The 27250-nt window shown below is 38.1% G+C and overlaps 2 long non-coding RNA genes across 2 annotated transcripts; one reads left to right on the top strand and one right to left on the bottom strand.

Moving 5' to 3' along the window:
• Positions 1-729: 729 nt before the first annotated feature.
• Positions 730-21484, bottom strand: LOC130541434 (uncharacterized). Its single transcript, XR_008955492.2, has 3 exons — positions 21398-21484; positions 6709-6947; positions 730-930 (listed from the first exon to the last, which is right to left on the bottom strand). It is a non-coding gene; the product is annotated as an uncharacterized LOC130541434 (long non-coding RNA).
• On the top strand, positions 10709-14905 carry LOC134730199 (uncharacterized). The gene is made up of 3 exons (XR_010111866.1): positions 10709-10757; positions 13713-13831; positions 14544-14905. It is a non-coding gene; the product is annotated as an uncharacterized LOC134730199 (long non-coding RNA).
• Positions 21485-27250: the final 5766 nt, after the last annotated feature.

Raw genomic sequence — 27250 nt, 5'->3', positions numbered from 1 at the left:
GAAAAATACTCCAAAGGTTTCAGACTGGAATATTATGTAACATCCTGTTTAGAACCTTAAAAAGGGAAAGGTATGCATAAATAGTATATGGCGATAGTTTTCTCCTTCTCCTCTTTTCTCCACTCTTCCTCCTCCCTCTCCTTCTTTTCTTTCTTTTTTCTTCTCTCCATCCTTTCCTCCTTTTCTTTTTTTCCCTCCTCTTCCCCTTCTTTGTCTTCTTGTTCTTTCATCTCCTCCCCCTGCTTCTCCTTCTCCTTCAGATTATCTGTTTCCCCCAGCCTACAGGGAAATCTGGGGTTCTGTGTAGGGCAGTGAAGGTGGTGAGTGGGGGCATCCTTTACTTAGAGAAAAGAGTAGGTGGAAAATGGGAACTTTGAATTAAGAAAAGAATTGCTAGCATCCTAGCTTGAAGCTACCTTATTCAATATTGTGGCTTTATTTCCAGAAATAAGTGACTTGTATATGAATGTCTGACCATTCTTTCCAGTAAGCCAATGTACTACTTGCATTCTTGATTATGAGCCTTACCATCTTGAATCTCAGTCATATCCATATGATGAAACTATGCTAGGTGATAGGGATCCAAAGCTGAATGGTCCATGATCCCTGCACCGAAGAAACTCATTGTCAGTAATGGCAAATAAAAATAATTTGAGCTATATTATAGAGCTAAGTGGTAATAGTTAACACTTTAATTTCAATTTTTACAGAAAATTGTGAAGCCTGTCTATAATATATTGTTTAAATAAAGTAGTCCAAGATCATACAACTATAGGATGTTACTCAAGGCTTGAACTGGCACGGTTTATGAGACAGCACTTGAAGTTCTGAAGAATGACAGAGGAAGAAGGACCTGAGGACAATGACAGCTTCCGAGGGGAAATCATGTTTCAGCTTAGTCTTGAAGAATGCACAGTAAACTCTGCATCCCTGGTGGACAAGACAGTTGAGGACATTTCATGTGGAAGAAAAGGAAGGAAAGAGATTGTGAAAAAAGAGATCATTACAGCAACTCTTGATATCTAATATGTCAAGTCCTCTTTCTTTGTTCTTAGTTCCATTGGGTAATTTTCTATATATATATATGTTGATATCAATTTGTTTTAATCAGATAATTGACCGAGGAAACATATATATATATATATATATTTTTGAGACAGAGTCTTACTCTGTCACCCAGGCTGGAGTGCAGTGGCGCGATCTCAGCTCACTGCAAGCTCCGCCTCCCGGGTTCATGCCATTCTCCTGCCTCAGCCTCCCGAGTAGCTGGAACTACGGGGGCCACCACAACGTCTGGCTAATTTTTTTGTATTTTTAGTAGAGACGGGGTTTCACCGTGTTAGCTAGGATGGTCTCCATCTCCTGACCTCGTGATCCACCTGCCTCGGCCTCCCAAAGTAATGGGATTACAGGTGTGAGCCACCACGCCCGGCTGGAAACATAACTTTTAATAACCTCAGAAATAGACTACTGTATGAACACTTGATATGAAAGAGGTAGCATTATATAACGTGGAAAAAGGTGCTGGGACAATTGAGTACCTGTATGGGAAAAAATCAAACTGGACCCTGTATTGTATGCTGTGGTGCCCTTCCCAGTTCTCCCCTTCAGAGTGATGACACCAATTGTTACAGCTGCAATATTGCTGGTTGACAGGTCGCAGCTGAATCACTCCTCAGGAATTGCCCTTGGCCTAAAGGAGCTGCCTTGCTGAAGGCTGTGGTCCCTCCCTGAAGGCAGCTCACATCGAGACTAGGTGATGTGGGGATACAAATTCTATCAATTTGAGACAAGCTGAAAGCTACTATGGGACCTGCCAAGGCCTCCACTGCATATGCTTCACCATTCGTTTCTCCTCTGCCCAAATCTGCCTTCCTCACCTTTTTTCTGGTATAGTTCCCATGCTCATACGCCAATAAACCACATGTTTACAAATCACCATCTCTGAGATCTTCCCAGGGAGGTCTACCTAAGACCCCTAACTTACACCATACCCCACAGTCAGCTCCAGGTAAATTAAAACTGAAGTACAGAAAGATGGAAATAATTTGCACAAGGTTATACATCTGAACAAGAAAAGAGCTGAGATTTAAACCTGAGAAGTCTGGCTCTAGAGTCTCTCCTCTTAATCCCTAATGGCAAATAAAATAAACCACTTATGGCTGTATGGAATGTCATGGATGAATTACACAAACATATTGTGGAGCAAATGAAGCAAGGCACAAAAAATACAAAAAGTATGATTTCACTTACGTGAAGCACAAAAGCAGGCAACATAAGTTGGATTGTTTAGAAATGCATACACAGATAGTAAAGGTATAAAGAAAGGCAAAGGAATGACTATGGAAAAAATCAGGAGGTGATTACTCAAAGGGAACAGGAAGAGGTGAAATAGGGGAGAGGGTTCTGAGAATGTTGGTAATGTGTTATTTCTTCATCTGCATGGTGGTTACACATATGAACATTTACCATTTATTTGTGTTTAACATTTATAATAATGGTTTTAAACTATAGGTATGTGTTCTTTTCTTTCTTTCTTTCTTTCTTTTTTTTTTTTTTTTTGAGTTGGAGTCTTGCTCTTGTTGCCCAGGCTGAAGTGTAATGGAGAGATCTCTGTTTACTGCAACCTCCACCTCCCGAGTTCAAGCGATTCTCCTGCCTCAGCTTCCCAAGTAGCTGGGATTTACAGGCATGTGCCACCATGTCCGGTTAATTTTTGTATTGTTAGTAGAGATGGGGTTTCACTATGTTGGCCAGGCTGGTCTTGAACTCCTGACCTCAGATGATCCACCTGCCTCAGCCTCCCAAAGTGCTGGGATTACAGGTGTGAGCCACTGCACCCAGCCAGATATGTGTTCTTTTCACTTTTTTTTGTGAATGTGACATATCTTACAATTAAAAAATTGGAATAGAGAAATCCATGGTGAGAGGTGAGATGACTGCAGTAGAGAACCCTGTGAAAGATATGCTAAGTGTCAGGGTCACAGGGCTCTGTGTATAAGTGTTAGAGAGGGTTTTACTTCTTTTCTCTTCAGCCTTCACCATAAAATTTTGCAGAAGCCTTCACAAGTTGTCTGGTTATGAGCAAGCAACTCTGAAGTCCTGGTGATCCAGAGAGGTGCTGCTTCTGATCTCTTTCACTATGGAGCCACAGAGAGCTGAACTTCCCATCTCCCAGGGGAGCTTTGAGGCCCATGTTTTAATTTGCCTGCCTAGCTTTCTCTCCTGCATGGCGTTAGGCATCTCGGAGGCAACATTCTAAAACAAAACTCATCAGTAGCAGGATGAGCCTTGAAAATTCTTTCTTTTTCTTCCTGAGATTGAGTTCATATAGCATGAAATCATAAGGGAAACAAACATCCTTGTAACATAATCACACATGAGATGGCCACAAGATCTGAGTAGTATGAAAGGTCTGATTACCTTGCAGGTACTACTTCCCTCCAGGACAGCTCCCTCTCATCCTTTGCTCCTATGTCATTCGGCAGGCAAAGAGTTAGGGATAAAGGGCTGATACTGAGGTTAAAAGGAGGGAACCACTGGAAGTCCTGAGAAAGGGGGTTTGGGGTAGAAGAAAACAGTAGGATGAGGGGTATGAGGGTCCTTAACCAACTTTAGGCAGATGACCAATGGAGTGAACTGAAAGTCAACAACTGTGACATTGCAACAGTATGAGAAATGTGTGCCCAAGGCAGTGACTAGGGTTCAGACACCACCCTGGACTCCCAAGTCATTCTTACCTTATATTTTTGTAATTCTTTCCAGATATTTGTCAAACTAAGATTTAGGCCATGTAGGACAAGGATTGATCTGTTCCCTGTCATCCTCAATGGGAACACAGTTCTGGAGGCTCCACATACATTCAGTTTACCGACTCTACAAGCACATGTTAAGCATCAAGTATCTGAATAGGGCTCTGAAAGCCACAGATAGCACAATTCTTTCTATCAAGGAGCTCACAGTGTGGCTGAGGAGGCAACAGGCTATCTGACAAGGAGAGTGCCAAGCCCTTCTCAGGATGTGGGATAGGTCTCAGGGATAGCCCCTGTCTTAAAGAGTATACCTATGAGTTAAAATACATAATCATGAAAGAGAAAACTGAGATGAAGCAGTGTCAGACTTGAAGTAAGAGTTTTGGAAAAAAATTCTAGGAGAAATAGTTGAAGAGCTGAGTTTTGAAAACGAGTAGTTATTATTGTTACATTGAATTTAATTATCTTTCTGAAAAAAAGTTTTCTTTCAATTTATATTTTTTTCTTCTCACAGCTTTTATAGTGTCATGCTTTGAATCCAGTAAGTGCAGAAGGAATTGGGGAAGGACGTTTGGGGAAGGGGCTGGAGTAGTTTTAAAGGTTAAGACTTCCAGAAGGGACATGTAAGCATACACATATAAGCATTTATTTCTTTCAAATATGACTTCTTGGGCAATTAATGGAATAACACTTTAATTAAAGTCCTTTTATGATAACATAGAGCAGTGGAGCATGACTAGGAAAAATGAAGAATCATACTCTTTCCTATCTTGATTCTTCAATGGATTCTTGAAAAAGTGTAAGAAGAGGTAAACTCATTATTTGATAGTTTAGAAACCTAGCGAACTCTGCAGGCATTTATCAAGACATTTCAATTGTTTGGTTTTATGAAAGTCTTTGTTTCCATCATTATTGCAAAGAATAAACTTTTATTTATTCACTGAAGAGTTTCTAAAGCGTTGGAATTTTAGCAGCAGGAAATTCATTTCTCAACTTGCACTTATCGCGTAAGAGGCATCAAATTGCTCATGAATTAATAGGCTAAAAGACCTTATTGTTTCCTGGTGGGACTCTTTCACAGCACTGGAGAAAACTGAATACCAAGTGTTGCTCATCATGTGTCTTGGGATATGTTACTGAGGGTCTGAGATTTACATAGAATTTATAGGAAGCAATGAAACCGAGTTAAGTAGAGAGGAATCTAGATCCTAGAACAATGCTGTGGAGTCAGAAGGCTGTGCCAACAGAACCTTTAGCTACTACTTCTTTCACACATGCACTGAGTCAGAAAATGTTGTTTCATGGGCTGTAGCTACTTGTCAGGCCACTGACTCAACAAACTGAAATATTAGCCAAGTAAAATGTTGCGCAATTCCAGCTGCTCATTCATAGCACAATCTGTAGCCTCAGATTTGCCAGTCTTAGTCGACTAAGAGGAGCCGACATGAGGCAAAAGGAGAAACAGTCTGACCTTAGCTATAAAGGACAACAGGATGTCAGCACACTAGGGTCATGAGCGCTCTTTTCCTCTTTCATTGAATTGGCGGGCCCATGACTAATTTATGCAAATATGACGTGGAAAATAATTTCTTGAAGAGAGCTCCTTTGTGCCAAATGCTCCCTGCTTTTCTTTTGGTCTGGTCTATGGATGATATTAGCTTATTTTAGGGTCAGGCTTCCAATTTTCCTGCAAGACAGGGCCAAGAAATGTTTATTTCACAAAGAGGCCAAGGTCTGAGATGCAAGATTACAACTGAGTGAGGCCCCAGAGCAGGATGACAATAGAAGATGGTTTCACTGGCATTCCATTCCTTTCTCCTCCCCACCCCCAATCTCAGAGTGGCCATGGTTCACTGAAGGAATAGTAATTGTCATCTAAACCTGGGAACAGTGGTGCTTGGTACTTGAGGGGTGACTCATTTAAATTTATTCATGTTCCCACTGGAAAAACTCTCTTCTCTCAACTAACAGGATACGAATAGCAATTCCCTAAGGTCATTAAGATATTAGAAGGAATTTTCATTATAATAAAATAAAGTATCTAGAAAAATTATTCTGCAATAGGAGAATGATAGTCCCTTGGTTCTATAGGAGTTAATTGTTGGTCAATAAGTGTTTCCAGGCATCGCTTACAGTCCCTCTGAATTCTACCTGCGATGTGGTCTAAACATACTGCTCCTCCACCTGCACTGTCTTGAACTGGGTGGCTCCATTTTTTTCCCTAGATTTCATTCATTTTCTTTTTCTCCATCTAGTTAGCTCTGTTGGCAGAGAATGTTTGTCCTAGAGTTTGTTCTCATTGGACTGCTTGGTGAAGGTGGTTCTTTTAACACAAGCTGTGGCTCTAGAAATGAAGCATTAAAAGATCGAGTATTTATTCCTCATGGGATAGACATCCCTTTCCATGTGTTGAACTGCCATAGCATTCTGTATTCAAGTAGGAATTCCCAGTAATTAGCTCTGGGTCCACTTTTATTGCTCCCGATCCATGTCTACTGGAAACACTGAGTTCTGAGCAATGACTAATGTCTGCATGCCCTGGTGAATGAATGATCATAAGTGAAGGTGGAGAGAAATGGCACTTCACAGGTGGAAGGGACTTAAAAAATAAATCTGCCCCATCTCTCTCAATTTCCTGATGAACAAAGAGATGTTCAGAGAAGTTACTCATTCACAGTTGCTTGTTGGTGGTAGCCAAGTCCCTGATATCCACTTCTAAGGCACTGTTAGTTACACTATGATGTCTATTATCTTAACATTATGAAAAGGGTTGCAGTAAAATGTATTCAGTTCTACAAATAGTTATTGATTCTCTCTTATGTACAACTACAGTTTATCATATACTGGTCACAGACGTCAGTGCTGGGGATACCCACAAAGTCTTTGCTCTCCTGGAGTTCACATTTAACCGAAGGATAGATTACAAGAAAAACACGATTTGTATTATGGTTATGACCTTTAGTTATCACACTATGCAATGAGATAATTTGCACTGGAAATGGCTGGCTGCATGTTGCTTTACAAGTGTAGTAAGCATGTTATCGTCTGTCTTCTGTGGCATTCTGAACTTAAAACTCTTCTGCTCCATGAGTGCATGCTTAGGGCCAGGTATCCTGTTTTCTGGTTCTGAAGATGTGGTCACAGTAATCATGGCACTTGGCAGGGTAGGCTGTTTAGAAGGCATGCAACAAGCAACTGGAGGAAACCAGAGAGAAAACCAAAGAAGAAAGTTATCCAAAACCAGTTGGGAAAATTTGTTTTATAATATTTTAGATTATATATGTATATTTTTTTGCTAAGGAATTATAGTAAATCAGAGTTTTCTGTAAATATTTTTTGTATCAAAATTAATTACCTCATGAAATAGAAAATAAAGGAATTGAGGGGAGCACTGAAGAGACTCCAGCAATGTGGCCACTGGAAGGCAGCTTCTCTGTAGAAAGGCCTTGCTTTAACCCTGGTGAAATAACCCCTCAGACCTTTTTTGCTTTTAATTTCAAGATTTAAAAAAAAAAAAAAAAAAAAAAAACCAACATTCTACTGACTGGATTACAGCCTAGAACACTGGCATTCTGAAGGTTTTAAATAAAATATTACTAATGCCACTATATATAAACCAAATTGTCTGAATTCTTCTAGGCAGCAACTGTGTCTATAACAGTGACTTGATAATTTAGACAAAAGTAATCCATCAAAGAAAACTTATCCATGTATTCCCCATATGCCATGCTAAGTAGTCTTTCCTCCACAGACAAGACCTAGTTCTTGCCCTAGGGTAGCTTATATCCAGATGGAGAGACAACATGAGATAGATACTCCTGGTCAGATATTCTTAGCAGCAAATCAGACTAAAGGCCACAGTAAGTCCAGAACGTTAGTTTCCAACGACATAAATGCAGAAAACTTGTACACTCTAACTCATTACACTGATGTGAATGATTATAATATGCATAAAGATGTCTAGATTACAGACTTTTGAGAAGTCACAATCAGGATCCTATTTGAGTTAAGTAGAATATCTGATTAAAACATCTATGTTGAGTACCTACTATGTGGCATATAGTAGGTGCTCAGTATAGATGTTTGCTTGCTATTTACTTTGATTGATCCCATGAGGGCTCACATTTCATGATGCTTTACAGCACGGTTCCCCAGTCCCTGGGCCTGGACCAGTCTGTGACCTATTAGGAACCAGGATGCATGGCAGGAGGTGAGTGGCGGGTGAGCAAGAAAAGGTTCGTTTGTGTTTACAGCTGCTCCCCATTGCTTGCACTACCATCTGAGCTCCACCTTTTGTCAGATCAGCTGTGGCATTAGATTCTCATAGGAGCACAAATCCTCCTGTGAACTGTGCATGGGAGGGATCTCGGTTGCATGCTGCTTATGAGAATCTAATGTCTGATGATCTGTTACTGTCTCCCATCATCTGCAGATGGGACCATCTAGTTGCAGGAAAACAAGCTCAGGGCATCTACTGACTCTACATTATGGTGAGTTTTATAAGTATTATCTCATTATATATTACAATGTAGTAATAATAGAAATAAAGTGCACAATAAGTGTAATGTGCTTGAATCAACGCTAAACTATCTCCCCACCCCTTGTCTGTGGAAAGATTGTCTTCCATGAAACTGGTCCCTGGTGCCAGAACGGTTGGGAACCGCTGCTTTATAGCACTCAAGATAAGCAAAGTGCCTGCAGCCAAGGACATGAGTCACCAGAACTAGGTGGAAGAACCACTCTGAGAAAGAAACTACTAGCACAGGAAAGCAAAAACGACTTCCTCTTGCAATCGTGTCTTAAGAATTTCTGTTGGAATTTTCTTTTCCATTTCTTTCTCTTTTTTATTTTCTTTATAAACTTTTAAAGCCAGTTTCACAACTTGCATATAAAGAATGTCAGCTGCTTTATTAGTGGTGTTCCACTTGGCATTTATAGGGAAGCCGGGCAGTCCCTGTTCTTAGGATAAACACACTTTATAGTGGATTTTCTTTATCCAGCCCAGCAGGCTGGCTCTTTCCTTGGGAATAATATTGGGCATGTGATTGTTCCATCTTCAGATCCTGTATCAACCCGCACATGCTCTTCCAGCTTGCAGCTTTCAAAACCAAAGACATGGCTCCCAAACTAGCTACTTTCCAAATCTATTTTAATAAAGGTGCTTCAGGGAGCTGATGATACCAATCCACAAAACAATTTCACAGGGAGAACTGGGCCCATTATCTCAGCTCTGTGTCTTAGTAGCTTTGCAAAAGATCATTCCCCAGAGCCTGAGTTTCCAATGACATAAATGCAAACAATTTGTAAAATCTAACTCATTACACTGATGTGGATGATTATAATATGCATATTGATGTCTAGATTGCTGACTTTTGAGAGTATAATAAAGCAAATGTTACAAAGAAGGTGAAAATGCAAATATATATTAAGAATCTGCTTTAAGCTAGGCATGTGCTGGCTTTATATGTGGTTCTATTTATTCGATTTTTAATACAATTTTATAAGAAGAGAGTATTAGTTATATTTGATAGGTAAAATAATGAGGACTCAGTTATTCAGAGTCACACAGGCAGCAAACAGAGGGATTGGGATTCTACTTATAAACCATTTGACTTTATACCAGTGCTCTTTCAACTGGACTTGGTGGCTGCTGCCACACAATAAATCACACCATCAGAGAATCTCCTAGGTAACTGTTTCACTAAAATGCAATTTCTCTGAACAAAGAACGACAATTTTTGGCCAGGAGAGACATTCTGAAACTATACAAAAGTATACAAGGATCACTTACCTTCTAAAAAAATATTGTTTTGCCTGTGATCCTTTTAGAAAATAGAAAACAACAATAGAAAACTCCAGTGGAGATTTAAGAATTTATTTCAGAATATTATATTCCTTTAGATTATAGTTTAGCAAAAATTGATGGATTATTCATTTATGAAAAAGATTAAATCTCTGACAACATACATAATAAAAACTACCATACATATTGATATTTAATCTAATAAATATCCATACATATTGATATTTAATTGATTTATTGAAAAGAATAGAGAGATTGGGCAAGGTTGCTAAGGGTCAGGTTCACTCTGACAAAGGTCTGGTCTCTCTGATTTCCACCATTGCTTAACTTATTCCAAAATATGCAGCCTCATTTTAAGGTAAATAACTATGAGACGAGTGACAAGTGTGAAAACATTGTGTTTTCTTTCCAGGACGCTGAATTGAATTGATGTCATTGTAAAAAGGGAAATGAGTTCTCTGGCTAGGTTTGGGGAACAAACCTCAGACTATCAAGAGTTCTTGAATTTTAATTGTGACCAGTGTCCTGAGCAATTGGCTTCATCTAGGCCTCAGATCACAAAACAGAGTTGTATAAAATGGAAAGTGCAATGCTTTTTTAGTAAAATAACTTTTCTCTTCCTTCCTTTCTTGCTTTTTCCCTTCCTTCCTTCCTCCCTCCCTCCCTCTCTTCCTTCCTTCCTTCCTTCTTTCCTTCCCCCACTTTTTTTTGGCAGGGGGACAGAATGTAAGACTATATATATCAGATAATTCTTTGGGCTACATTTTAAAATTTTCATCTGATAATTTACTTTTGTTTCTGTGTGGTAGGAGTGAGAGCTCTCAATTATTTAGCACTAATTGTGTGCCAGGTTCCATCTGAAGACTTGACAAGAGTCAACTTAATTCTTTGCCATATTTTGAGGTAGATACTACTGGCACCATTTTTTAGACTGAGAAAGGAGATGTAGAAAGGATAAGATGTTGTCCAAATCCACATTGACAGTAAGTTTTGGACATGAGTCTTTAATCCAGCAATATCCGACTTCAGAGTGTGTTCTTAAGCACTACTCTATAAGTTTTAAGCAGCTCCTTTATGATGTCATTGAACCAGGTTTTCCAGTCACATTATACATGTGGAGATTAAGACCCATAATAACAATGACAACACTTTCATAACAGTTCGTCTGTGTTAACATACAAATTCTCGCAGCAACACTCCAGGTAAGTGCTCTTTTTATCTCAGTTTTATGGATTAGTAACTGAATGCAGAGAGGTTAAGCAACTTGTCCAAGATCACATAGGAGTAGGTAGTAGAATTGGGATTTAAAGCCACACTCTTAACCACAATTCTACTCTGTCCCTCTGAGTTATAAATTTAATTAGTATGACATAAATATATGTGCAGCTCTTTTAAAGATTTACTGTGCATACTTTTAAAATTGTTACAACATAAGCATTCTAGGCTTTTATTAGTCCTCCAACTTTAACACTTATGCTTTCATTTTTATCTTATAAAGTCTTAATTTATAATAAAAAATGGATGTGTACTGTCCCATATGTCTTATTTATTTATTTATTTATTTATTTATTTATTTATTTATTTGAGATGGATTCTCCCTCTGTTGCCCTGGCTGGAGTGCAGTGGTGCCATCTTGGCTCACTACAACCTCTGCCTCCTGGGTTCAATCGATTCTCCCACGTCAGCCTCCCAAGTAGCTAGGATTAAAGGCTCCCACCACCAGGCCCAGCTAATTTTTTTTGTATTTTTGGTAGAGACAGGGTTTCACCATATTGGCCAGGTTGGTCTTGAACTCCTGACCTCATGTGATCCACCTGCCTCGGCCTCCCAAAGTCCTGGGATTACAGGTGTGAGCCACTGCACTGGCCCCATATAAAGAGGAAGATTTTCCAAACACTGATGAAACCTCTAACAACATACTCTGCAGTTCATAGATCGTTCCTACCTAGAATTTAATTCGTATATGCATACTGTTTCTTCAAAGCATTAAGAATGTGCAAACAAGACTTCTTGGAAAAATGAGGCATGTGGCATGCACAGTCATGAGCTTCATGGCAGGAGGGCAAGGGGAACACTAAGTCACTTGGGGCCATGAGAAAGGAACTCTGGTCCTGTCCTGTCCTTTCCCAGAGCAGGGATCCTAACACTTCTAAGAGAAGGGCAACTGGTAGCCTCTAGTTCTCAGAACTGTTTGTCTGCTAATGAAAATTAACACACTTGATTTTGGACAGGTTAATGTGAGATATCTATTATTTCCCCAGTGAGATATCATGTTGGCAGTTGGATATATTCAAGTCTTGAGTCAGTTGATACCGAGTAGATAGATAGATACATAAATACATACATACATAGAAAATATTAACAGCAAAATGATGCTGATGGCTCAGGATGTGTGTTGAGACAGACAGAACTGGGTTTTGTCATTCAAGCTGTTATTCACACCCAGTGTCACCTAGGCCAAGGTTTGAGCTGCAGTTACTTCAACTGTGAAATGAGGTTTCCTTCAACAGATATATATTGAATGCCTAGAATGTTCCAAGCACTGTTCTAGGTACTGCATAGAGCAGTGAAAAAAAAAAAAAAACCTGACAAAATCTTCACCCTTCTTAAGTTTATATTCTAGTGTGTGTGTAGGAAGGAAGGGAACATGGAAAGTCAGGTACTAAATTGGTGAAAGGGGAAAATATATAGTATGTCAGATGCTTACAAGTATTAAAGAATAAAATAATGCAGAGAAGGTGAAAGGAAGTATCTGCTGCAGGAAGAGATGAGGAGCTGAAGATGGTGAGAGTTAGAATTGTAAATAGGACAGTCAAAAAAATCTTCACAGAGAAGCAAAAATTCTAAGGCAGGAGAGGGAGGGAGTCAGGTAGCTATCTGAGAGAAGACTGTTTCAGCAGACAGAAACAGTCTTCAACAGAGGAAAGAGCTATTGCAAAGACTTAACGCCTTGTGAGATAAAGGGAAAAAAATCAATGTAGCTGAAACAGACTGAATGGAAATCAAGAGGGCATAGAATCCACAGAGGGGTTGAAGATGTCACTGCAGTTTTAGGCTGAGAGACTGGAAAGATGGAGCTACTGTTTACTGAAATGGAAAACTCTTTGGGAGGAGTATATAATTTTGGACAAGTTAAGTTTGAGATTTCTATTGCTGCCCAAGCGAGTTGTCAAGGAGCCATTTGGATAGTCATATCTGGTGTCAGCAAAGGAGACCAGGCTGTACATACACATGTGCAAATTGTCAGGTTTTGAGGATATTTATAGCCACAAAAAGTGGGGATAGGTAGAGAAGGAAAGAGGTCTCAGTTCCAAGGGATTGGAGTTGGCTACTGTTTAGAAATCTAGGAGGAACCAGCGACAGAATGACAGAGAAACCAGCAACAGGGTGGTAGAGAAAATTCAGGAATGTGCAGTATCCTGGAAGCCAAAGGAAGAGGAAGAGAAAGTAAGCTTCTACGTGAAATGTTGTAGATAAGCTACTTTCTTCACAGCATTACTGCATGAGTTAAATAAAATGCTATTTGTACAAAACAGCATAATATCTGGCACAGCACTGCAGATAAAGCTTGTTTTCATTTTCTACAATGAAGTTTTAAATGAGTATTTAAAAATATATTTTGGACTTCTCAAAGCAAAATGTAATCCCATTTATAATTTCATAAAGACATTTTATCTGCTAATATCAGGACATCATTTTCTCAAACACAATGAAACTTTTTAAATGTGAGAAAATAAAATATTTCTTAGAGGTATTTCATAAAAGCTTAAGATAGACTCTTTTTGCCTCATAACTTTTATGTATAATTTAATAAAAGGTAGTAATGAGAAAATCAGATCTAATATATAGAATTTTGTTTCATAACCAAATTTTTAGAAATAAGTCATCTTATATATTAAAGAATAGCTAGAAGGAGAGAGGGATGAATTTTATGTATAAAATTTATGTATAATAATTTTTCCTTATAAAATTTATGTATAATTTTATAAAAGGTAATAATGAGAAAATCAGATCTAATACATAGAATTTTGTTGCATAATCAAATTTTTAGAAATAAATTATCTTATATATTAAAGGATAGCTAGAAGGAGAGAGGGATGATGAAAGGAAAAGAACAAGACATTTTTCATGCTTACTCTGTGTGACACGCTCTGCAGGGCGCTTTATGTGTGGATCTTTTTTAGTCTGCATATTAACCCTACAAGTTGGAAATGGCTCCTCTCAAACACTGGAGATAGAGCAGCCCAAATGTATCTGCTACTGTGGTGCCTTCCATGTGAGTATTTTCTCCAAATGCTAATTTGGAGAAAACAATTTATATGAAGGGAGACACTGTATTACTTATTTGCCCACAAAAATGAAAGTGACCCAAGGCTGGAGATAGGAATTTGTCCCAAACAATGTCTTCAGCCACCCCTCCAAACAAAGTTTGAAAGGGATGTGAATAAGTAAATGCAGAATCAGAATTTTCTATCTCTTCTGGCCTAAGTTCTTCATTTCTTAGTTGAAGATAACCAAGGCCAAATCACGTAATCAAATGACAGAAAATTATTCTGGAGACACAACCAGGCATATCAGATCTGTCTGTTTTTGGCTTGTGATGTCCACACACAACACCTGTGGACAGGTGCACTCAGCCTACCAGGAAATGCACTCATCATGTGTCATCAACAGATTTTCTCAAGACTAGAGCATTTGTGAGAAATGACCGTAAGGCTTTCCCTGTGGAGTTGAATACAAAGATTGAACATAGACATTTTGAATAATCCTAGTGACTTGCAGATCCAGTTTCCATAGAGCAGTAGGTTCTCCAAGGCCACAGTCACTAAATGAGGTTCCATGGCAGGTGTAAAATCTCATTGGGTGATTGTGTCATGCTGTGCTTACAGCACTATGTTGGGGGAAAAGAGAGGAAAACCTATTATTGAAATCTGTGCTATTTTACATGACCTTTTAATTACTTATTTTTAAAACATCTCTCCTTCTAGAATGCAAAACTCTCTGAGGAGCTGAGAATATGTCTACTGCTACCAAAATTCTAACCCCCATCATCTAGTAAAGAGTTGTTACACGGTGAACATTTGCTGTGGGAATGTATTCTGCTTCATTCCAGAGGCCTGCCAATTCTTAATCTCACTGTAGGCTGAAGAGCTGCTCACATAGAATACTTGTAGTGACTTCCATTTTCACCAGTTTAGATCATTGGACAGAGAGATGCTGAATTACTGCTCAAGAAATATAGATCCACATGCCTTCAACTTCAGAATCTTAAATTAGAGGTGAATGTTGAGTCTACTAAACTGTATAGTCTGTAAAGGCAGGAACTGTATTTATCTCAGTCATATTTAATCCCAAGAGTCTTCATAGTACTTGGCCCATATCCGTTGTTCAATAATTGGTTTTTTAAATACCTAATTTATTAAACAATGTGTTTGATTAAACAGCAGTGACAAAAAAGGGCTTACTCAGTCTTAAGTGCTAGAAGTAAAGACAGTCATGAGGGGCTTGCAATGAGCTCCACTGGGGGGAATTTTTCTTCTTCACATTTTTGTACAATGAATGTCATCACAGGACACAGCAGATACCCAAGAAACATTATTTTAAGGTATACTATACTCAAAGAAAACCAGGAAAGCCAAAAGACTCTTAATTAATAGAAAACTGCTGAGTCAATAGGACAGCTCATATAAATAAATTGTGTTCAGAATTTGATTTTCTAAATTAAAAAAATTATGTAGTACTATCTCGAGTATAACAAATGTTTTAAGAATGGATTTGTGAAACTACGGCCATTTAAATAATATCTTGAAATGTTCAAATATCAAATCTTTATTGAATTATATTCTACATAGTGATTAATCAAAAACTAAACTAGATCTTAATTCTCACTGTAGAAAGTAAGTAGTCTTATAATATATTTGTAAAATTAACATTTTAATGTTTAATTATGTCCATTTGGATAGAAACAAACTTAGAGCTGATAGTGACCCCATTGAGGTCTGATAGGGTCTCTTAACGTTGAAGAAGCAGTAAAATCAGTAACAGCTTTCATTCATCTTCAGGAACTGTATATGGTTATACTTTGTTTTACCAATGGTTTCTTAGACTTGTGAACCAGTTATGGATAATAGCCCAATAAGAACAGAATAATAGCCCATAAATCAAGCTGTGTCTCCTATTCAACTACATAAAGATACAACTATATATATATATATATATATATATATATATATATATATATATATATATTTTTTTTTTTTTCCCAAACAGGTCTCACTCCATTGCTCAGGCTGGAACTTTTATGATTTTTTTAAGCTCATAAGGGAGTAATTCTTAATTGTTAGGTGGAGCTCAAGAAGGGTCAGTGAAGACCCGCAAAGTGGTCAAAATGCCAGGCTGAGCTGCTCTTCAGTTTGGATGCCTGCAACAAAAATGAAACAAAACAAGAAAACAAGCAAAAAAAAAAAAATCACTTTTTGTTCTGTAAAACTTTACATTTGGAAACTTACCAACTGGTAACATGAGAGGATTAAATGAAGATAACGATCAAGTAAAATAATTGGCATAGCACCTGGTTCTAATAGGCTTCTATAAATGCTGCTTCCCACCACTCCTCTCTCTTCCACCTGTTTCACCTTTTGAGAACCCTGAATCATGACTTCCAGCTACATTATGCCTGGGCATCATGACTATTCAGCTCCCTGAAGGGAATGCCTTCTGACTATTGACACTTAGTATCTCTTTCTTACTCCTCTGCCTATCCCCTTGTCTTATTCCCTTACTACTCTCAACCAGGAAGCTGGAGTAGCTGAAAGTACATTTCTTCCAACATGACAATGCCTAGGTCATTAGGTACATAAGAGGTGCTAACTAATTGATAAATAAAGAAGGAGAGAGACAGAGAGAGAAAGGAAGGAAGGAAGGACAAAACCTAAGATAGTATAAGCCACTGCTAACCTGTGATGTTAGATCTAAGACGTCAAAGAGGAACTGGAGTGCTGGTGATTCCACCACTGTGATGCCTTGCTGTGGTCACAGTGCAAGCGCTGGGTATATATGTCATTCTAAACCGGAGATATAGGACCTATTTCATGTGAGAACAAGCCTGTTTGATATCAGGCATCACCTGGTCAAGCCCTAGCATTGACCGTTATTCCAAAGAAATAAAAAAACTCCTCTGTGAGATCAGGCTCAAAGGACAGGACTTGAGTTTAAAATAAATTCCTGAAAAGACTCAAAATCAAAGAGCATGAAGTTGTGGCTAACCTGCAGAGAATGCCTATGGATTTGCTTTTTAGTTCTCAGAAAATGAGATGAGCGGGGCATCAGCTGAAGTTGAGAATGACTAAATGAAGAGACACCTAAGGAGATTACTACTTTTTATAGTGATTAATGCTCTTAATGAAGTCATTCTTCCAACTTACCACTTCGTAAGAGGTTTATATACATTCACAGCTGCCCCTCTTCCTTCAGCAAACCAATGATATGGGAGATATAGCACTTGACTTGGAATCAGGCAGTCTGATTTAGAATCTGGCTTTTCACTATCAGCTGTATTAGCATGGTAAGTCACTTAAATGTTCTAATCCTTGTTGTCCACTCCACTCCCCACTGCAAAATGAGGATATAGTAGATTCTGCTGGTGCCCATCCATCCCCATTCCCTTTCCCAGACCAGTGCACCCACTCTCCAGCTACCAGAAGTGCTGGCTGATAATGGCTGACCGTTGCCACTTTGCCAGGAGAAATGTCCTTGTCTGGAGAAATGTCCTTGCACCTCACCTCCTTCCCCTCATAGCTCACTGGCAATGAGTAGCCAACATCAGTAATGGGGAGTAATAATGAATGTCTATTTCACAGAGTTGTTAGGATGAAATAATTTAGCATACATGAAAATGCCTATGATGCTAAAGTAAATGCTGAAATTAAAAAAAAAAAAAAAGAACAGACCAGGCACAGTGACTCATGCCTATAATCCAGGCACTTTTGGAGGCTAAGGCGGGAGGATCACTCGAGCCCAGGAGTTCAACACCAGCCTGGACAACACGAGGCAAGTCCTGTCTCTACCAAAAAAAAAAAAAAAATTACCCAGGTGTGGTGGCACATGCCCATAGTCCTATCTACTTGGGAGGCTGAGGCAAAAGGATATCTTGGGCCCAAGAAGTCAAGGCTACAGTGAGCTGTGATTGGACCACTGCACTCCTGAGCAACAGGTGAGACCCCATCTCAAAAAATAAAAATAAAAAAGGAACTAAGAAAATTATAGCCCATTGCTAACCTCTAAAATTAGACTCATTACATCAAAGAAGATAGCCACAAATTTTTACACTTTCTAAGAGAAAATTCTGGTGGAATGGATGGCATATCCGATTCAGAATGGCAGTGTTTGTGTTTTCACATGTGGAACAGGCTTTTTACATCATCAGAAGAAATGCTGTCACATGGTTATGCCAATAATGTGTGAGGTAAGAGGATATTGTCCTCGATGTCAGGCTGTCTTCCTTAGCAACTTCCTGGAAAATTACAAACATTTATACTTTCAAATAAGTAGAATGTTTGGCGTGGCTCATTGCTGCTCTTTACCCATGGGAAGCTGATTTGAGATTTGTTTTGATTTAGGCCTTTCAAATAAGCAACTAAGAGTAATTCTCTTTGTAAATGATAGTGACCATAGTTGCACTCTTTGTTGAATGCATATTGTATACTGATTACTCTACATACACTAATTATATCAGTTAATCCTTCAAGGGAGTTACAATTATCCCAACTTTGTACACAAGGAACCGTGGACTCCATCATTAAATAATTGGCTGAGGTCACCCCACTGGTAAGTGTGTCAGATTCATGGTTGGAAGCCGGCTTTGTACGACCATACGGTCTGCGCTCTTGCCACCATTTTCTTTAGAGCCGAATTAGGGCTGTGTGTGGAAAGGCACATGTCCATGTTTTTATTTTATGCTTTCACTCTTTTTTTCCCCTCACACAACTTGCACAATGAACCTGTTTTTCTCTCTCTCTTCAACTATGTGGTTTGTTTCATTTGTTTTTTAAACTCATAGTGAGATTGCTAAAGCTGGGAGAAACAGTCACCGATGGGCCTCTCCTTAGGCTGCTCAGATGACTCTCTTAGTTTCCATAGAGTTTGATATTTCTATGTTGACTGAGGAAACTGAGATATTTCTGACCACATATAGTAGACCAAACACTTAACTAAATATTTTTGCCTATGCTGTCTTGTTCAGTTCTCAAAACAGTCCGGGAAGTAGTAATTATTAGCCCCAATTTATATATGAGAAACTTGGGGAGAAGACAGATTAAATAACTTGGTCAAAGTCACATGGTGGGCAGCAGGTTTAGGATTTTTTTTCTAATGCACTTAACTCCAAACTCTGTGTTATTTTTATTGCACATTGCTGCATGTTGCCTAAATACCTGAAAGCATTGTTTCCATTTTTCCAGTTATTGGTCTCTTTTAAGAATAATAACTTCAGTTCTGTCATTTTGTTATGATCTAGTGGTAACCCAAGGAGGAAGGAAAACTATTGTCTCAGAGAAAACGTGATGTTGAAAGTCTAAAGAGTAGATTACCTTGTAAGTATTTTGGTTTCTAAAGAGAAAAATGTGAAGTCATTGAGCCATGAAAAAAAGCTGACTCAAATTTAAAAGATTGCTTTGAGTATTAGTGTTCTAGCAAAATGACAGTGGTTTGTGGCAATTTCCTCCTTTAACACAGTCACTGTGGAAGGACTAGAAGGGTTAGAATTACACCCTGGCCTAATCACCAGAAGATGGAAGAGAAGTAAATTATATGTATGAACTATTCTGAGCACAGATATTTACAAAGAACTACTAAAGGGATTACAAAAGGAAGATTCTCATTTATTGGTGAATCAGAACTGTGGAATTGAATGGTGCAATTATTTTATATAATGTGAGAATGGGCTAATGTGAGAAATCATCCTTAATACTCATATCTTGCACAGATTGTGGAAGAAAATCTTCCTGACCCTGGATGCAGGATTTCACAATATTTCAATGTTATTATGAGTACATAGGTAAAATGTAGAAAGAAGATGTGATAATGATATGTCTGGCAAACTTGTGGCTGCTCTGCCAAAGATAATCACAAGATACCAATAGTGGGATCAAGTGAACCTGAGTTGAGGAAGTTAAGTAAGAATGTTATTACTAAACAGAAGTACCTCAAGTCTCCCATGAAATATTCTGGCATTACCTCCCTTTTCAAAAATTGTTCTTCAAAATTGGTTATTATTTGGGGCGTGTTGATCATTTTCCCCTTTAAAGATGATGCTGAAACATTATGGTGCCTGCTTATGTTAATCTATTCTGAAAACATGTTTTCGGAGCAACAATGAATTGCTCATAAAAATTTTCCCTGGAGCCACGTTAGTTATATTCTTAGCAGTTGCTCAAAATTCAAGATGCTGGCAATAATTGTTTGCTTGTTAAAGCATATCTAATCTGGGGATTCATTCAGCTAACCTCTACTAGATAGATTGTAATCTTTGTCTTTTTTAAATTCATTTTTTTTGTTTATTTTTTCGTAAGGCTGGTCAAGGTACGCTGAGTTAAAAAGTGAAGTGTCAAAATGACATACCATTAAGCTGACCTAATGGGGTAGCTCAAATAAATATCATATTTGGACTGAACATAGAGATTATTGAAAACTTTCTTGGTAATACATGGTTATTCTTTAGAATTGCATATCGAAGCTTAGTTTTGTAACAGCTCATATATCTCAAAGATTTTATGATTTTAAATACAAGCACATATTCCTATCAGAAATTTGAATTTAAATTCTGAAATGTAAAAAAATTCACGTTTTTTGAGAGAGATGACACAAAGGCAAAGCATATCATGGCCTTATCATAGCTATACTTTGAGACATCTCAACTTTTTGTGGGTGTTTGACTGAGGAACTTTAAAGGACCTATTTACTTTTTCTGACATATCCCTCAAATGAGACCAACACTGTTGAAGTTCCATTTGTAAATTTATCACTAAGACAGCTGCAGAAAGGGATAAAGAGGATGAGTGTAACTCCAGCCACTAGTTTAGTAGATGAAGAATCTGATGTCCAAAGAGATTAAGCGGCTTTCTCAAGGTCACAGAGCAAGCAAGCAATGGAGCCAGTGCTCAGAACCCAATTTTCTGAAGTCCTGCTCAGTTTAGACCACTTGGGAAGTGCTTTAAAGCAAGGATAAATTATGTAAAATAAATTAATATGCTTAATTATCAGCCTTTAATATTGCAGGACAGAGTCTATTAACTGAGATTTATCTGGTCTGCTAAGCACGCAACAAGATGATTTTAATAATCAAGTTTTATAAATGGTTTACCATGAAAACTGTAGTCCACATCTTTCAGTCAAAGGGAAATAGAAGATCAAATGATTAGTTTAGGTTAGTCCATAGATAAAATTCCAAATTTTATATGAGTTTCCTTGATAAGAGCCCTCTAAAGGGGTCTTAACTCATAGGTTAGCTCTTGTGCCACTAAAAATGTTGTCCTTTTTGACATTTAGAATCTTTGTTCACTTTGTAAGTAGAAATCTCTTGCCCATAAAAACATGGCCAAATATTTACAACTCTTCAAATTGTAGTTCTATTTTAGGTTTGAAATATACAACATTTTTACAAGTTAAAAATTGAGATTAGAATCTTATAATGTAGGATTTGGACGAGATGACTTCTAAAGACACCTATAGTTCTCAAATCCTAGGTATGACAATAAGTGATTGTATTAGTTCATTTTCATGCTGCTGATAAAGTCATACTCAAGACTGGGCAATTTACAAAAGAAAGAGCTTTAATTGGACTTACAATTCCATGTGACCAGGGAAGCCTCACAAACAGGGTGGAAGGCAAGGAGGAGCAAGTCATATCTTACAGGGTGGCAGGCAAAGAGAGAGCTTGTGCAGGCAAACGCCCATCTTTTAAAACCATCAGATCTTGTGAGATTCATTCACTATCACAAGAACAGCACAGGAAAGACCCGCTCCCATAATTCAATCACCTCCCACCAGGTTCCCCCCATGACACGTGGGAATTATGGGAGTTACAATTCAAGATGAGGTTTGGGTGGGGACACAGCCAAAACATATCAATAATTGAGTAATTGCTATATCTTATGTACAATGGGATTAGTGTGATAAACTTACTCATTCGGCAAAAAGAGAAAGGATCAGCAAAAGGGAGAAAAAACTTTCAATATTAACAATTATTTATTGGTGGTCTTAGTATTACAGAATCCAAATACCATAGAACTTTAAAATAGTCTGAAAACAAAGAGATTTAGATAATTTTTTCTCAAATAATTATTATTAAGAAGATTGCTGAATCTTGGATAATCAGTATCTTTATAATTTCTTCATTATGCTAGTGTTGTGTATTGTGCAATTTCCTTATTACAATGCTTCATGGGCTAATGACGCAATAGCAGATGTGTATCATGGATAAATGAGAAAAGCTTGTAGATTCTCAATTCTGGAAAAGCCTTGGAGCTCATGGAGTGTGGTTAAGAAGGCAGGCTCTGGAATTTGATATTAAAGTTTGAATCCTGCTCTGTCATGTACTCCTATGGGACCTTGAACAAGCTGCATATCCTCTCTGCCTCAATGTACTCATTAGCTAATTGGGATAATAATAGTACTGATCTCATAGGGTTATTGAGAGGATTAAATGACTTAATACATGGCAAGCGCTGAGGATAGTTTCCGGCACATAGAAAATACAGTGTTAAATATTCTCTGCTATACCTGGCCAGGATTCTCATTTAAAAGATGAAAAAGTGAAAGTCATCAGTAGCAAATCACTTTTTATATTCCAGAGAATAGAGCTTTGTTTGTCATAGATCTAAATCTGTATGATAAATCTCACTGTATTCTACAGTGAATAATGACAGCTCATCCTGAACTTTGAAAATAACTTTTTTTTCAATAAAAGAATGAGTTCAGTTTGACTCATGTGGTCCAGTACAGGGTCACTCCAGGGCTGGCCTTATAAGTCATTGGAACATCTAACTGTCTATGTCGTGTCTTTAGGAGATCTGGGAATGCCCCTTGTCAAAAATAATTTCCACCCACTGACTGATGTCTGCAGTTTTCTTTAGTTTAAGGAGATGTCCCCTGTTGAAACACACATTTTTCTATTAGAAATAACAATTTGAGTTTTTAAAAATCATTTCTATAATCTTGTAAAAGACAATTCAAGAGATAGATTTTGATAAAGGGGAAAGGAGAAGAGAAAATGAGGATTCCGGGTCCTACAAGTGAAGCATCCAATTGAAGTGGTCTGGGAACTTTGATAGCAGATTTCCCCACATTTTTTAATTTGTATAAATTTACAGGATATAAATGTAGTTTTGTTATATGCATAGATTATGTAGTGGCAAAGTCAGTGCTTTTAGGATACCCATCACCCAGATAACATACATTATACCCATTCTCCACAATTTTCCTTGTAATCAGCTTTCCACCTCAATATTCCTAAAACAACATCTATCCTGGAATGAACGAGTCTGACTCTTTGCAGTGCACTAAGCCATATGCTGGGCACGATAAAGGAGGCAGAAGACTGAAATGACACAGTTTCTGTCCTTGCAGAGTGTACAATCTAGTAGCAGACAAAATACATGCACATGTAACTACAATAAATCGCTAAGCACAGCAGAGGTATGGAAATGAGCAGAAGTCAGTGGGAGATGACAGACCAGCACTTCTCCCCCTTGCAAGCAAAGTGCCTCCAATGGTATAGGAGAGAGCATGCAGAAGAAGCCTGACGGCCCATATAAGAGTGAAATTCCTTTCAAAGCATCTATTTCTTTTCTTGTTTATTTTAATGGAGCATCAAATCAGTATTTTAATTTGCTTTACAACCATGGAAATTTATGTTCCAGGGAGATGCCACGTTGATCCTGTGGCTTCTTATATAAGCAGATATAATGCCTTGTAACCCTGAGAATCAGGGTGACTTAGTCTGGTGCTTAGGTGTACAGAAGTGTGCAACCTAGCACCTAGAACCTTTCCTGCGTTAATGTCGTCATTCATCACCCACCACTGCTTACATAATTCCATTAGAAGCTATGATTCACAGTCTGGAAGGAAGCAAGGGATAGAGTGGCCTATGCTTTCTTTTCCATACACCAATTACAACCTGCTGATATTCCAACACCATTTGAATCAATAACTGGCAGAGAGAGAAAAGGATTGGGGAAAAATTAAGTCTCTGTAGGAGGTTCATGGTGATCATAACCCTACAGGGACCTTAACATTGTCAAGTGTGCCTGTAAGGGCCTGGCTTTCCCATTTGAAGTCCAATATTTTGATATATGCAAGATTATCCAAGATTCAAAAATCTTCGCAATAATAATTATTTAAGAAAGATTTATCTAAACGTCTTTATTTTCAGGCTATTTTAAAGTTTCGTAGTATTTGGATTCTATAACACTAACAACACTAATAAGGCTTATTTTTTTTCTGTTCTAAGCAACATAAACAAGGAGATACTAGTCTTTAACCACTCTGGAAATAAATAAAGCTAAACTGAAGCATTCTCTACTCCCCTTCATTTTCCTTCCCACTTTTGAACTAGTTGGAGTTTTGTCTAACGTATTCTAATCGCTTTTGTTTGTGCAACAAAGAAAACATTGAAATTTGTATAATTTCTGGGCAGAACTAGTATGTTGTACTTCAAGGCTTTTTTATGTTTAACTTTATGAATGTAACTTTTTTGTTTAAAGTAATATTGATGTCACAAATATTTTCAAATTCAGTAGATACTAAAAATTATTATAATTTTTTTTTGAAATGGAGTTTTACTATAGTGCTCAGGCTGGAGTGCAGTGGCTACTAAAAGGCATGATCCCACTATTGGCCAGCAAAAGAGTTTTGACCTGCTTAGACTCACGAGAAGGTCTTGTGAGTCTGACTTCTTAGAAGCTGTCATGCAAAAGCTGTGCCGGTGACTGGCTTCCCTGATCCTGCCCTGCTCCAGTCTGAGCCTCACTGACTCCGAGTGTTCAGCGTTTTAGTTGTGGAAATGAGTTGATAATTTGCACAGGCTGGCTCACCCTTTCTTGGGCAAACTGGTGGTTCCCCTGCTCCCCGGAGGTCACCATATTGATGCCAAACTTAGTGTGGACACCCAATTGGCATAGTGCACTATAGCCCAGAACTCCTGGACTCAAGTGATCTTCCTGGCTCAACCTCCCAAGTAGCTGGGATTACAGGTGTGTGCCATCACACTCAGCTAGATTTTTTTTTAATTTAAAAATGTTACTGGACAGCGTTAGCACATTTTAACAAGAATTTATTTGTGCCCAACACCATGCTTAGCACTTAATGGGCATTCAATAAACATTAATTCAATGGATGGATGAATGAAATACTACAAAAAGCAAATTAATCACAGAATCCCTTTTAAAAACATGAATGAAAGCACTGCTGTGATTATGTTGTAGGTAAATTCATGATATTTTCTATCATTGGTGTATTTTGGTGAATAAATATTACAAGATCAATTCATAAAATCTTCGAAGAAATGGTTCTCTAGAAATAATTCAGTTTTTTATCATTCTGTAATTTTGGCCAACTGTTATGAGAAAACATTTTCATTTGTGTCTGTCTGAATGGTACAGCTTTTTAGGTTTTCTGAAGTCCAGCACAGAGTTGAATAATGTTGAGAGTGTTTCTTTTGGCTGAAACATAGAATTGTCCACTTTTTACTAGAATGGCAGGTTAGAACTCCTGAGTTTTAATTGATTGGTTATTAAATTATTGCATATTCTTAGTAGAATATGCAATATTAGTAAGAGGCTAGAACTCAAGAAAATGTCACTGGAATTGTTCAAGATAAATCTTATCCTGATATTTCAGGAGGGAGGGGAAAATGTCTTGTTTTATCCCACACTTAATATTCTTTATAGGTAAGAATTAGCTGAAATGTGTCGTGCTTATGGCTGTTTCTTTTTTGTTGATTAAATATCTATAAGCCATCCATTAATTATTGATCATCCATGGGGTACATCACTGAATGTTCGCTTTTGAGTTCAGCTCCCTGCACATGTGTTCATGTACCATCATTGTGCCCCGTTGATCATGGTGTTAATAAAGGAAAAAAACAATCAGAATTGGATGGCCTCATAAAGGCTAGGTAACAATTCCAATGAAATTAGATAAAAACATGTACTTAGGGAGTACGCTCCCATGGCCTGCCTTGATTTTTTTCATTACCAGGAAGGAAAACTATCTTCTAAGCCTAGCCAGTCCAAGCTTGCCTTAAAATATAAACTTTATTTCACAGGGTTCCTAAAAAATATGGAGCCACCATGAGTTCTTTTATTTTCTGTTACTATAGAAATTGTTAGCACTTGTAAATGAAGTTACTAATGTACAAATTATTAGCGTATTTTGAAAGACTGTCTCAATACCTAGAAGTTTAACATGTAAAACGAAACAAGAGCACTTTAGGGAAACTGCACATTGCTCCCTGACTTCATGTGATTCTGGGAAGCTGAATGAACAATGGTTTTCCTCAATTTAGTAGATTTAGGTTTAGATTGGACATGTCATGTGTGTGAAAGCAGATGTGGTTAATAGGGTAGTGGATAGAACAGAATTCTTCCCAGAAAGAGCTTCTATTAGGTCATATTCAAAGGAACTTTTCTTCCCACGATACCATATTTGCGTTGACACAAAATTTCACCTTTTTTCCTTCTTACCCTCTTCCAGAAACACAAATAATTTTTATGTGAAGAAAATGTTTACCAAAATTCTAAGATAAACCTTATATAGCTTCCTGTATGTCATTTTGTGGCTCCTAATGGCAAAGTTAAGGAGAGAAGTTTCTGCAATTGTGACTTATCTACAGATAAACAATGCCTTATTATTATTATTCTTGAGGCATCTGTGAGGGAAAATTCAATAAGGAAAGGGGATTCAAAGGGAGATTTTAAAAAATCCTTGGGAAATTCCACACGTGGTCAAGGGGCTCATACCCATGACTCCTGAGGCATGTCAGCCAAAGACATTGCACAGGATTTTATACTGAGTCACCTCTCTGGAATCTGAGATCTGAATGGAGCCTGGAGAAGGAAGTTGAGTGTCCTTGGTCACAGTTACCACTTACTTGCTGAGCCAGAGGACTTCTGGAAGAGTTCCTCTCTTCAGGAGATTTTTTTATGTACTCACCATACGTGAGGATTTTAGGATCCAATTCAGACCCTGTTACACAGAGGTCACCGTCCAGAAGGGAGACACAAGAAATCACTTATGATACAGCACACTGGACTAAAGCAGTGATTCTTAAGTTCTAGTGCCTGGACAAGCATCATCAGCATCACCTGTGGGCTAGTTGGAAAAGACAATTTTGGAGGCCTCCTTTTCCCTTCTGAAACAGACATGGTGGGAGTGGAGTCCAGTGAGCTGTGTTTCAGCAACCCTTCCAGGGGATTCTGACATACTGTAAAGTCTGAGAACCCACTGGGCTAGAAGGAAGCCTCCTGGCATGAGGAGAGAGTTGTTCTGGAGGCCTTAAATAACATGGGAGTAGGTTGAGGACAAGGTTGAGAAGGTGATGGTGCCTAGATCTTTTAAAGGATTAATAAGATTCTTGAGAAAAAAAAAAAGCCAGCAGAGGGAAGAAGAATGGAAAAGCTAAAGCTGAGGGTGACAGGGA

Source organism: Pan paniscus, chromosome 3, assembly GCF_029289425.2.
Source record: "Pan paniscus chromosome 3, NHGRI_mPanPan1-v2.0_pri, whole genome shotgun sequence".
NCBI classification, from domain to species: Eukaryota; Metazoa; Chordata; class Mammalia; order Primates; family Hominidae; genus Pan; species Pan paniscus.
This window is presented reverse-complemented; position numbering and strand designations above follow the sequence as displayed.